Source organism: Halichoerus grypus, chromosome 8 (genome assembly GCF_964656455.1).
Source record: "Halichoerus grypus chromosome 8, mHalGry1.hap1.1, whole genome shotgun sequence".
NCBI lineage: Eukaryota > Metazoa > Chordata > Mammalia > Carnivora > Phocidae > Halichoerus > Halichoerus grypus.
Genome location: NC_135719.1, coordinates 43,766,032 through 43,779,212, shown reverse-complemented (window position 1 = coordinate 43,779,212; position 13,181 = coordinate 43,766,032). Strand labels below are relative to the sequence as shown.

At 45.4% G+C, this 13,181-nt stretch overlaps 1 protein-coding gene across 1 annotated transcript in view; it reads left to right on the top strand.

Moving 5' to 3' along the window:
• The window catches only part of THSD4 (thrombospondin type 1 domain containing 4), a 561,701-nt gene that overhangs the window by 124,542 nt on the left and 423,978 nt on the right, over window positions 1–13,181 (top strand). The window lies entirely within an intron of this gene.

Sequence of the window (13,181 nt, the reverse complement as noted above, 5' to 3'; positions counted from 1 at the left end):
TAGCTTCTCGCAGATTCTCAAAGTGGTCCCATGACCTCAAAACTGTTAAGAACTAACTTGACTAAAAAATTGGGGTTACCAGATCCAAACAGGAAGGAAGAAGAGATGAAACATAGTCAGTTGGACACAAATGTGAGGCTGGCTGGGAGGCTAGAGGGCAAGCTCAGGAAGGATGCCTAAAGTGAAGTTTTGATGCCATGAATCAGAGCTTGGCTGTGGCCCTTTTCATCCTAAAAAGCATTGTGTTAAATGCAAGCTGGTATCCTGATTTGGATCCCGGAACAGGAAAAGGGCATGGGTGGGATACCTGGTGAAAGATGCTTAAAGTATATAGTTATGTCAACAGTATTGTCCTGGTGTGACTGTCTTAGTTTTTATAAGTGTACCATGGTTTTATAGGATGTTAACATTAGGGGAAGCTGGGTGAAGAGCATACAGGAACTCTCTGTACTATCTTTGCAACCATTCTAGAAGTCTAAAATGATTCCAAAATAAAAACATGTTTTAAAAGGCATTGTGCTCCCAGTTAGCTAGATCTTATATGCATTCTGATGAAGATAAAATCTAAGATTTGCTTTATATGGGTGAGTAAGAGTGTCCCGGATTGAAACCTTGTGCTTCCTGGAACCTCAGAAGGTGTCCCTATCTGGAGACAGGGTTACTGCAGATGGAAGGTGTTAAGGTCCTACCAGAGTAGCGTGGCTCTTAATTGAGTAGGACTGATGATCTTATAAGAAGAAAGAACACAGACTTCCAGGGAGAGCGCCAAGTGACAATGAAGGGAGAGATTGGAGTAATGTGTCCACGAACCAAGTAACACCAAGGATTGCCAGCAACCACTAGAAGTTAGAAGAGGCAAGAAAGGATCCTGGCATAGAGCATGGCCTGCCAACATCTTGCTTTTGGACTTCTAGCCTCTAGAACTAAATTTCGGAGTGTATATTTCTGTTGTTTTAAGCCGCCAACTTTGTGGTATTTTGTCATGCAGCCTTAGGAAGCTCCTAGAAAGAGGAAAGAACTAGGTTCTGGATTGATTGAGGTCTGCCCACGCGAGTAGATCAGAAAGTGGGGGTGGTCTGAGCAGTAGCAGGGGATGCCCAGAAAAGTGAGGCACGAATCTACAGTAAGTGAGCATTTGACAGATCCAGGTCTACCTGAGTCTGTGGTTCTCAGCCCTAGCTGCTCGTTAGAATCATCGAGGAGCCTTCTGGAAATACTGACGTCTGGGCCCCGCTCCCAGAGATTGTGATTTCATGGTCTAGGATGCAGCCTGGGCAACAGGATTTTTCTAAAGATCCCAAGTGATTCTAATGGGTAGCTGGGGTCAAGAACCTCTAATCCCAGGAGAAGGCAGGACCCCATAAGCGGTGGTGGCTCTAGCCTAAATTAAGAGACAGAATCGTGGCTGCGTTTATAAACTGTGAGATACATTGTTGTGTCAGAACAATGGTGGTCCTCAGTGAACATTTGGAGAAGTAACCCAGGCCTTTGTCTGAGCCACACCCTTGCATATTTATTGGGGTGGATAATAGCTGCTTTATTGGGATTACCTGGGAGGAAGGGCGAATTCTTCCAGTGATGAATACTCCATTGTTTTGCCTGGAGTTGAAGCGCATGGCTGGACCTTGTCTGCATAGTTTGGGCTGGTCATCCACCATCCATGTCTGTTCAAGGCCCCCTGCTCCTGTCAGGCCCTCATAGATTCGGGTCTCGTGTCCAAAGCCCTGTGTATTGCAAAGAACTCTTGTGCTAAAGTTTTCATGTATTACAGCTATGCTCTCTGCACATCTACTATTGTCTGGTTTATGTTTGATTCTGCCTCTTCTGTTCTTTGGTTTGCCTTGATTTGTGCTGGACTTGAAGTGTGAGGCCTGTGAGATTTTTTTTTAACACTTGCTTTAACGTATGTAGACAGAGAGAGAATAGGTCGATAGTATAATAATAAGCTCCTTATACTTACCACTTAGTTTCAACAGTTATCAGCTCATGGCTGATCTTTTTTCTATATACCCCACCCTCTCTTCCCCACCCAGATTATGGGGAACTATTTGAATTCACATTATATGGCACTATTCCTTGGTAGATATATTAACTAGAAGTCTTGGTTGTGAATGACAGAAACCCAGTGGAAAGTGGGGATTGGGACACAGAAAAACAGATTCTTCAAAAATCGTTATATACTTCTTGATCATAAGCCATAAGATTTTGAGAACCAACTAGAATCGTGGTATTTTACAAAGTAAAGGAAAATGCAAAATAGCAGCAGTTTAGAGAAATCAACTACTGTCTACGATGTGTTACTCGGTCTAGAAGATTCAGCATTCTTTGAAAATATTTATCGACATTAATATGTGTCAGTGCCCAGGAGAGGAGGAGCCCATGGTCCCTGATATTGTATTTACTTTGACTTTGTTTCCATGGTTCTTTCTGCTGCTAAGATTGTTTTCTTGATTTTGTCCTTCTTCCTCTTAAATGACTCCCAGGCTGACCTGCGGGAGGAAGACGCTCTTCATGCTTCTGCAGGGTGTTCAGACTTCCCGGCTGGATTTTGCATTGGGCTCTTGGTTTTGTTTGGACGCCTAGTGCTATTCGCATGCACCTGCTTAGAAAAACAGCTGTACCCGCTCAGTCCAATGCCACATAGAATAGTAAAAGCAGAGTACACTCTGATAAACACATTCATTTTACCACATGCCTCGTCTTTGGCCTTTAATCACATTTCCTGGATATGGCTTTCTCTCCTGAGATAATGCCTCTAGGCATTTTTCTCATACCTCCTAGACCTAAGACTGTAGAGATGATGGCGTCGGAATTAGGGTGTCCACACGTCCCTGTGTGCCCCGGACAGCAAAGGTTTATACCTGTCGCCCAGTCCCCTTTCACTCTCAAGACCATTTTGGACAATAAATTATGCTGCTGGCCTAGCTGGCATGGGCCACATTAATAGGAAGACTCTGGTGTAGGTGCTGACAGTGGGGGACATGGTACCTGTTTTCATGCCTAGGGCACTGGGCCTGGGTAGCATTAGAGGCCAGGCTTTTGCTGGGTCCCTGTGGGCTACCCGTAGGTATCAGTCTTCATCCATGAATCAGGAGACAGCTTGGTGTGTGGGTAGCTTAAGTCTATTTTGTGGCCCTGAGGGCTGAACTCAACAGAGGGGAAATCTAAAAGCCAGAGGTGAGGCGGAGTTAGAAGTTGGAGGTTGCTGACCGGTCATATGAGCGGGCTGCGCTATCCCTTAGTATTGCCTAGATTATGCGACAGTAACAAAGAACCCCCCAGGCCCAATGACTTCACGAAGCCAAGGTTGTCTCTTGCTCGTGCTCCCTGTATAACGGAGTACGTGTTCTGCTCATTCGGAGCCCCACGCTAACAGAGGTTGCCTGTCACCTTATGCTCCCGTGGAGGCGGGGACAGGGGAGAAGTGAATCACCATGGATTCTTAAAGCTTCCGCCAGAAGCCATCCCTGTTGTTTCTGCTCCCATCTCATTGGCCAAAGCAAGTTTCCTGTCACACTGAACTTCAAGGGCAGCAGGGAGGTGCCATCCTGCCGTGTGCTCAGAGGAGGAGAAATGGAATATCCGCAACCTGCCCTCATGACTAGCACAGGCAGGAAGCTTCGACAAAATCCCTCGAGTGCCTTCCTTAGACATCCAGGGGACTTTGATCAGGCTGCTTGCAAGACTAGATTTTGCTCCAGGGAAATTAAAGGTGCCACACAGCCTCTCATGGGCACAGGGCCCCGAGCCATTGAGCTCAAGTTCTTCCCCTTGAGTAAAGCTCAGAGGCACAGAGATGGAACGGTGCCACCGAGGTGCCCAGCTGTGCTCTTGCTTCCTCTGCTACCCCAGAGGCTGCCCTGGCACGGACACCACGTTCAGGCATGGGACAAGGGCTGCCAGCTAAAAACACTCACAGTGTTATCAAAACTGTGGGACATGAGGCGAGAAGGCTTGGGACCGAGTCCTGCTGGACCCGGGATGAGGATGCTCATGTTGTAATCAAGCAGCTTCATTCCCAGGTACCTGGCATGCTCACCTCCGTAGCCCACCCCTCCTGCAGTCTGTAGTCATTATGAACCTTTCCATGAGGACAGGATAGGCCTTAGGGAAACAAGAAGAGTGTTCCAGTGATACCCTAACAAGACTCACTCTCGGGCTCTCTTATACACGGCTGGGAGTAACTGGCAAGACTAGGCCATGTATATTTGGTGTATGAGTATATCATTGAGGACAAAGAGAAATCCCGAGGGCAACCTCTTTGTGAAAACAAAAACAATGATTTCGGTTTTATACATGTTGAGTTTGAATGAATGGTAGCAAGATGCCGAGCAGAAAGTTGGGGATGAGATACTGAAATGGAACAATTGTCAACCTATATTTGAAGTTATTGGACTTGGTGTGATAATTAAAGCCACCGCAATGGATGAGACCTTCAAGAGAGTATAGAATCATAAGGACAATGACGTCAAGGAGGCAGCTTTGCAGTATGTCCACATTAAAGAAGCAGGGGAAAGAGGCTCAACCATTAAAGAGGGTTGTTAAGGGAAGGCATCATAATGCTATGGTTTCATCCCTTGTATTAATGAAGTCTACCGTGCTTTATAAAGTTCTCTTATTACATACACCACAATGAGGATCAAATGAGATAGTAGAAACTGCTTGTCTTTATTGAGCACTTACTGCATGCCAGGCACAGTTGTAAGTGCTAGCTCATTTAACGCTCACAATAACCCTGTGAGGTGGGTCCTATTGTCAGCCTCATTTTACAGAAGAAACAGAGGTACAGAGGGGTTAAATAACTTGCCCTGGGTCGCCCAGCTAGCAGGGGATAGAGCCAGGTTCAAACCCCAGAGTCTGGCTACGGAATCTCTCCTGTCAATGTGTGTGGAAGCCGAGAGAAGGATTTGTACAGTTGTGAGCATTTAAGACCAGTTTTTGGGTACCTGTTTTCATGGTAAAAATTAACTGAGTAATTAAAGTTTAGCTTTTCTTAAAAAGCAAGAAAGGAGAGAGAGAAAGAGACAGAGAGTGAATGCTGGTTAACACAGCCGAACACTGCAAGAGGTCAAAGAGAGAATGAGAAGTGAGAAAATAAAACCAGGGTGGGCTGTTGAGAACACAACTGGGAATTTAAAAAAAAGAATTGCCATGAAAAAGTCATATTGAGAGTGTTTGCTAGTTTCAGGGGAGAGAGAAAGGTTTGTTTAGAATGGTTGAGAAACATGGGTGTGTGCAGATGGAAAGAATGAAGCTGTTAGAGAGGGAGTTGGGGTTAATAGAATGGTATCTATGAACCTATCCTGTTCTAAAAGAAAAATAGGCATTTTCTTTTTCCCCTGCAGAAAGTATATTATTGTTTCTCTGCAAAGTATTATACTAAGAAAGCTTCTTCAGCATTTAATAAAAATTCATTTATTCAAGAGAAATGAAAGCAGTCATATGTCCATAAAAAAGATTTGTTTAAGAATGTTCATAGCTGCTGTTTTCCTAATAGGCCCAAAGCTGGAAACAACCCAAATATCCATCAACAGGACACTGAGTAAACAAACTAAAGTATGTTCATACAATGGAGTATTACTCAGCAGGAAAAAAAGAACACCCTACTGATATGTATAAAAACCTGGATGAATCTCAGAAACATGAAGTTGACTAAAATAAAGAGTACATTCTGTCTGATTACATTTACATGATGTTCTAGAACAGGAAAAATTAGGCAGGGGTGATAGAAATCAGAACAGTGTTTGCCTATGGGAGTGAGGAGGGGTCAGCTGGAAAGGGACATGATGGAATTTTCTAGAATGAGGTGATGTTCCTTTCTCTCTCTCGGTCGCTCTCTCATTTTATTTTTCTTACCCTTTCTTCCTGACCATGGAGGAACAAGAGAATTTTATGGAGAATAGACTCAGATGCATAGGATCATTTTTAGAAACATCTAGAATCATAGGGCTTTGTTGGGCCCGGAAATCCTCAGATAGGTCCAGAAGTTAGACATCTGTATTAGTTAATATTCTTTTTTTTTTGCCAGCAACAGACACTGATTTTGGCTAAGTCAAAACAAAAGGGTTTTATTGGAAGGATATCCAGGAGGTCAGAGAATCAACAGGAAGTGTGCAGAACCAGGCTTGGTGAAAGACAGAAATTGAGGAAGCTCTGGGGGTCCAGGTGGACAGAATTGATGGTCTTCTTTGTGTGCTACTGCTGCAATGGATAAGTTCCAACAGGTTTCTCCATCCAAGATTCAAAACCCTGGAAACAAGTAAGCTCAGTTGGCTTGGTGTAAGCCACATGCCTCCTTCTTGGCCTGAGGGGTGAGGGGGTGGGTCCCCTGATTGACATTCCCAGCAAGACTATACACAGTGGGGGTGGGGATTAATTCCCGAAAAGGAAATCCAGATGCTGAACCACAAGAATGGAGGGTGGATCCTGAATGGTCCCAACCAAGGTCCATAACAGAAACTCATGACAAGTCAGGGTACCCACCTGGCTTATCAACTCTCATTTCATCCATAGGCTCACAGGGCTTCTTAATACCTTTGAGGGATTATTGGAATTGGAATATAACATACGGGTATCACTCTTCCATTTTTCTTGTGGTGTTTACATTTCTAAAGATTTCTATAGATAGACCCCTTTAGGTATGCATGACCTGTACCTGTGTGGATCCCCCTTGCTCCTGGACATTCTGCTAGCATGATTCAAGTTGACCAGGGAGCATTTACACAGGGGCGTGGGAGAGAGGCTGGGTTTCCGTGGTACCCTTTCCACCCCACTGCGCCCTGTGTCGGATGATCTCAGGGAGAAGTGAAGTGTTAGCAATGACTCTTCCCACCACCCCCGATCTCCACAGTCTGGGTCACTGGGCTAGCCTTCCTGCTCCCCTGTAGGATTATGTGCAAACTTCTGGCATCCACACTGTGTTTCTCTCTCTCTCTCTCTCTCTCTCTCTCTCTGAAGAGTAAGGAGAATGTAAGAATGGCTCACATAGGAATCACACCTCTCAGTTCATCTTTTCCCTGGGCAATTTAAGATTTCGAAAAGGGAATATTGAGGGAGAAAATCATCCCTGCTGGAGGGTATTCCGGAAAGTGTAAATGATTCCTGTAAAAGCAGTTTCTTTCCTGGCACTTGAACCAGTGTCATTCTAAGTAATTAGTAAAGAAGAGCCTCAGGATAGATTTCAACATCTAGTGAGCAGATTCATCTAAACATGAAATAACTTTAAGGATTTAAAACCTAGTGTGGAGGTTAAACCCATTGCAAAACATTAAATACTGAGACTCGATCCTGTTATTTCCCACTTCCCCAAAGCTCAGTTTTCCACAAAGACTGCTTCCGTCCTATGGTGTGGCTGGTGGGGGTGGGCGAGATCAGGTGTCTCTGCTGTGTTCCTATTCTACAGATGTAGGAACTGAGTCTAAGGGATGGACGGTCTGCCCCAGGACGCAGAATCACATAGAAGGATAAGATGAAACAAGAACTTACATAACCACAGCCTGCTGAGCTGAGAGTAATGCCTTGCCTCAGGGGCTCCAGAAGAATTTCTCGCTCTGCTCTGTGTAACCAAGCCGGGACAGATCCGTTTCCTTTATAAACAAACAAATGTGTTTTTACATCAAGACTACCAAGACTTCTCCAGGAAATCCTGGGACTCGGTCTTCATCCCTTGTGCCCCCTGAGCAGAGGGCTCTTATGAATCGGTAGGGACGTGTCCCGAAGGAGCAGTCGGGACATTTTGTTGCACCTTGTGTGGATATCGAGAAATTAGTTTTGGGCAGACATCGAGAGGTTTTTAGAGTTAGAGGGTTTAGAGCTAGAAAGTAATCAGTGAATATGCAATTTATACTTAAATTGCAAATTCAGCCTGTCTTTCACGTATTTATCGAAGAAATTCTCCCCTTATCTGCATAGCCCCTCCCCCACAGCTATTAAACTGCAACCGTACCTGTCTGTCTCTATTTTCTTAGAAATCTCAGTGAGAACATTCCATGGGTCAGTGGGCCTCGTTTACAAAGGATTAAAGGAAAAATCTGTTGTATATCTGCGGTTGGGCGGGAAGAAGGGAGAGAGCATGCATCAGCGCCTCCTGTTTTTACCCAGTCGGCTTTACCTGCCTCCTCCTACTGCCTACCCTACCTCAATGCACTCTTGTGTGTTGCCACCATTGTTTACCTTGGGATGATATTTATTGCCTGGCTACCCTTTGGAACCACAGTGAATGAAAGGCCCAGTTTCCCCCTTCAGATATTTGAAAGCAGCCGTCTTGTCCCCCGGGGACCTTGCTTGAGCAGCCCGCTGAATACTTGTTTCCTTCCATTGATCCCCTGTGTATCAGGGCATGCTGTTTGTTTATCAGTGTGGCTGTTCTCTTTAGAAGATAGTACGTGAGTCCTACCAAGCAGGTCCCCCAGCCGGTGCTGGCTCTGGCCGAGTGTAGCTGTGCTGTGGGGGACTCAGGAACGAGGGGCGTCACTGGGATTGATTAGTGATGTCTTGCCCAGGCACGGGAAGGGAGATGGCCACACATATGCTGCCTTTTTGCCGTCTGCATCCGTTTTTTCAGTCTTTCGGATTGTGGCTACACAGGTGTCAGTTAACCCTTTTAGTTGCTTGGAAGTTTGGGATGAGTCCCCATTGAACAGAGATCCCTGAATGATTCGTAAAGTGCACCAAGCATTGCCTAGGCGTCGCTACAAATGCCTGTGTAAAGCTTCTGTAATCAGGGAAATGATGCAAATAAATATGATGAACACATAACATGGTATGCTGTCTCTAAAATATGTTCACATTTACCAAGTAAATAAAAACCAAACAACAGGTGGTAACTAGTTATAATTTTCCAAGAGAAGACTTTAGGATAGCTGTCATAGTTGGGGGCAGGCCTGATTTCCAGAATGGTCCTTTATTTTTTTTTAATTATTTTTTAAAGATTTCATTTATTCATTTGAGAGAGAGAGGGAGAGAGAACACGAGGGGGGGTGCAGAGGAAGAAGCAGACTCCCCGATGAGCAGGGAACCTGATGATGATGATGATGATGATAATGATGTGGGGCTCAATCCCAGGACCCTGGGATCATGATCTGAGCCAAAGGCAGATGTTTAACTAACTGAGCCACCCAGGCACCCTCCAGAGTGATCCTTTAAATTAGGGATTCCTTCAGGGGTGCAGGGTATCTAGAGGTGGAGGAATTAAATCGGGAATAATTTCTAAAAACAGGATTGCCTGATATCTATGTATTAAATAGTTTTCATTCTGCTTTTGGAATTGTACTTCCTGTCTGCGTCTGAGGCTGTATCTCCTCCAGCAAAACAAAATTGCAATAGAGGCAATTATTTGTATCTGGATTACCCTGCTTCCAAACCCAGCTATCTTCAGCCTGAACTGTGGGGAGCGCTTGTCATTAGATCCTGAGTTCACATGCATCATTGTCACACCTCTTCCCTGCAAACCCAGGCTGCACTAACAGCTCACTGTTGGAGGTCCTTTCAATCCGAATACTTTGCCACTGAGTATATCCTGGGATATGCTTCTCTTTAAGATTACTGACTGTGGTATATATTATTACCCTGAAATATAAGGCTTTTGTTCATTCACAGCCATTTCTGTTCACTTGGGAGAGATGTCTGGATTTTTTACTTGTCCCTCTCTTTTCTGTTCTGGGACTGTCACTTCTCCATTCTTGCCCCCGATGGCATCCAGTGATCTCTGGGCAGCCCACTGAGGAAGACACACTTTCCTGGGCCTGTTGTGCTGGGACTAAGACAGTGAGGTTCTGTAGGTCCCCCAGAGCAAAGCCCAAGGAGTCATCACTACTTTGTGGTATCAGATTCCTCCTGTTCAGCTCACCCTTCCATGGGCCATGATTAGTTTTTTTTTTTTAATCTGGATTTTTTCATTCTCTGCTTTGAAGTGTCCCGATACACACCCACCACCACCACCGCCACCCACCAACAACCCCTGTGAAGAAACCATGTCACCCTGTGTTGACAGACTTGTGTTTGGATATGTTTAAATGGCTCAGAAGTAAAACAAGGGAAGGCCTGGTATGAATTCTAGTTTGGAACTAAAGACTGCAAAAAGCAGGTAGCAGTTTTGTAAATGGAAGTGATGAATAACTGAGCAGCAGCTTTGGAGCTGGTCAACAGAATTTCCAACTCAAGATTGCTACTTGGTAATTAATAAGAAAGGTTCAGGAAAACGAAGTTCTACATTATGCTCGGTTAATTTTTTTCCTCTTAAGCCTTGCTACAGACAGCATTTCAGCATGGAGGCAAGGAGAAGGGTGAGTGGTCCCAGGCTGGGGAGGAGGAGACTGAACGGCAGTAGGTTAGGGGTGGAGAGAGCCAGCCCAGGCAGGGGTCAGAGGCGCGAGGCAGACAAGCCGTGTCCTGAGTTTAGTGAGGCCGGAAGTCAGCAGCAGACAGAGCAAGAGACTAGCAGGGCAACCATAGATTCCACGTGGTTACTGAATTAACTTTTGTTTTAAAATTTTATGGAGGGAGCCATAATTTATTGGACTGAGTCAAGTTTTGTCCAGGGGAGTGATGTGAAGTTAATCCCTGATGTGGGTTAACCCCTGAAACAGTTTTCATCTCAAGTCATGCTCTAACAAATGATGTTTGTTTTCATTTTTTTTTTGTTTTTTTGTTTTTTAATTGAGCTGCCTGTTAAAAATGGGTCAGATGTATACAGGACAGTGGAACTTTTGGTTTGGGGGAAAACTTACAGGAACTGGGATGAGGTGTCTGCTGTGATCATGAGGCCTGCCTGTCATGGGGAGGGGTGTATATGGAGAGGAGGGCTCTTGCCTCCCAGTCAATACAGGTTACCTCTTGATGCCAACAGTTAGAAAGGGGAAGCATATCAGATGCCTACAGCCCACATTCCACTTGTCCTTAAGGTTACGCAAATACTCATCATGTAAGAGCTTGGGCCCTTGTCCGCTGAGCGTGTGGCTGTGGGCGGCTTGGTGTACTCAGTAGGGCCCCATCCATCAGGCGTGATGCCTTGTCCTACACCCGGTTGCCATGTTTGTTTAAGCGGGCTCTAGAGGTTGTATAGAGAGCGGGAGCAACGTGCTCTCAAACCCTTGGTGAGAAATGTTACCTTTAAAAAACCCTTCATGGGGCGCCTGGGTGGCTCAGTCGTTAAGCGTCTACCTTTGGCTGGGGTCATGATCCTGGGGTTCTGGGATCGAGCCCCACATCGGGCTCCCTGCTTGGCTGGAAACCTGCTTCTCCCTCTCCCTCTGCTGCTCCCCCTGCTTGTGCTCTCTCTCTGTCAAATAAATAAATAAACTATTAAAAAAAATAAAAATAAAAAGCCCTTCAGCATGTTCCTGGGATTCAGAGGAGGACTGAAACCACTGACATTTATGATGGTTATCATTATTCTTCCGTGTCTGTGCTCATGACGTCTCCAGGCGGGGAGGGCCGAGGGGCGTCTGGGGTGTCAGCTCCCACCCTGGCCCCCTGGACCTGTGGGGCCTTTGGAATCAGCTGGTGTGCTGTCCTGCCTCACGGGGCCTGGTGAGGGCTGTGCAGGGCTACCCAATGAAACTGTGCCTCGGGACTGGACAAGCAAAGTCAAGTTCACACAGAATAGGAAGGTGCACTTTTTCTCCTTTAAAAAATTTTTTTGCTGCAACATGTTGGCATTAATTTATGCAGCCACCTTTTGTTCTGTGTGAGAAATAGCCTTGGGGCAGCAGGAAGAGCAGTGGGCAGAGGACACAGCCCAGAGGCACCACCCCCAGCCTCCTTGGGCCACAGTAAGAAGTTACTGCCTCCCCCTGTGAGGATTCGGTGACATGATGTGTATAAAGCACATGTATAAAGCTACTGATCACCGAGTGCCTGCTTCGTGCCCGGCATCCTCCAGGTGGAGTCTAGAAAGGTGAGGAGTATGGGGCACATGCAGATGTCAGGAAAGGCGTTCAGGCAGAGGGACTAACGCGAGCAAAGATGCAAGAGCAGAAAAATACAGAAAATGTGCGGGGGAGCATCAGGGAGTGTAATTTGGCTGGAGCGAAGGATGTATAAAGGGAAGAAGTGCAGGAGAAGGTTGGGCTAAAAGTTTGGGGCCAGATTATGGAGGGCCTGAAATAGGAGGCTAGGGAAATTGGACCTCATTTTACAGGCAGTGAGGAGCTATTGGGGTTTTTAAGCAGGGGAGTAACTTGATCAGAGCTGAGCTTCAGGAAAATTAATCTGGCAGCAAAATGCTGGAACAAGAAGGGGTATAAATAAATAATTTGAAAATCTGGCAGTAGCGTTTTCAAATATGTTCTGAAATGTATAAGCTGTATATTTTGAAATGATAATGTCTTTCTTGTTCTTCCTCCCGACCCCCCCACCCCGCATAAAAAATTAGCTAATTTTTTTTTTCATTCTCTCTTTTCTTTTTTTCATTTCTCTTTCTGTGTCATTCACTCAGGCTTTTCTTTTGTCCTGCTTGTTTTTCATGGTTAGTGGCATTTGGGGGGGTTCAACTCCAGCCAGAGGCAGAGAGTCCCAGGAGAGTGTTTTGAGAAGGTCCAGCTGCCGGGCTCTGTGCCCAGTGTACCAACTGTGACTGGGTTCCATTCTGGAGGCAGAGAAACCATCCAACCGATTTTCACCATCCCCAACCACACAAAGTATAGGTGTTTTGAATGAGTAGGCAAATTCCTGTCATTCATGTGGCCAAGGTTCCTATAATCGCATTTTCTGGACTCATCACCGAAAAGCTCAGCAGAGTTGTGAAACTCTTGGGTTAGCAAGAACAGTGGGATTTGTATGGATTCGGTAGATATGACCCCCACCCTTGCCCAAGCAAACTTCATAAATGTGTTTAGATCCTAGGTGTTCATGGATTTAACTTGCAGGTTTGTGACTCTCTGTGAGTTCCCCTGAGGGTCTATGGCACAAAGTTTGACTGAGATAATTGGCTCTAAAAAGTCTGTCTTGCAAGATACGTGTACAGAGAAGGGGCATTTAGCTTTGCTGTTCACTACTTACTTGTGCACTGGCAATAATGCGAATTAATTAATTAGAATTTTTTTTTTCGTGAGAAATGGCAGCCAAGTGAGAGATATACCTCAAGTGAAATGTGAAAGTGTGATTCATTTGTAGTGTGTGCATAAGGCTCGGAACAGAAAATTTATACGACTCTCCATGGAAATGTGATTCGCAAGAAAGCT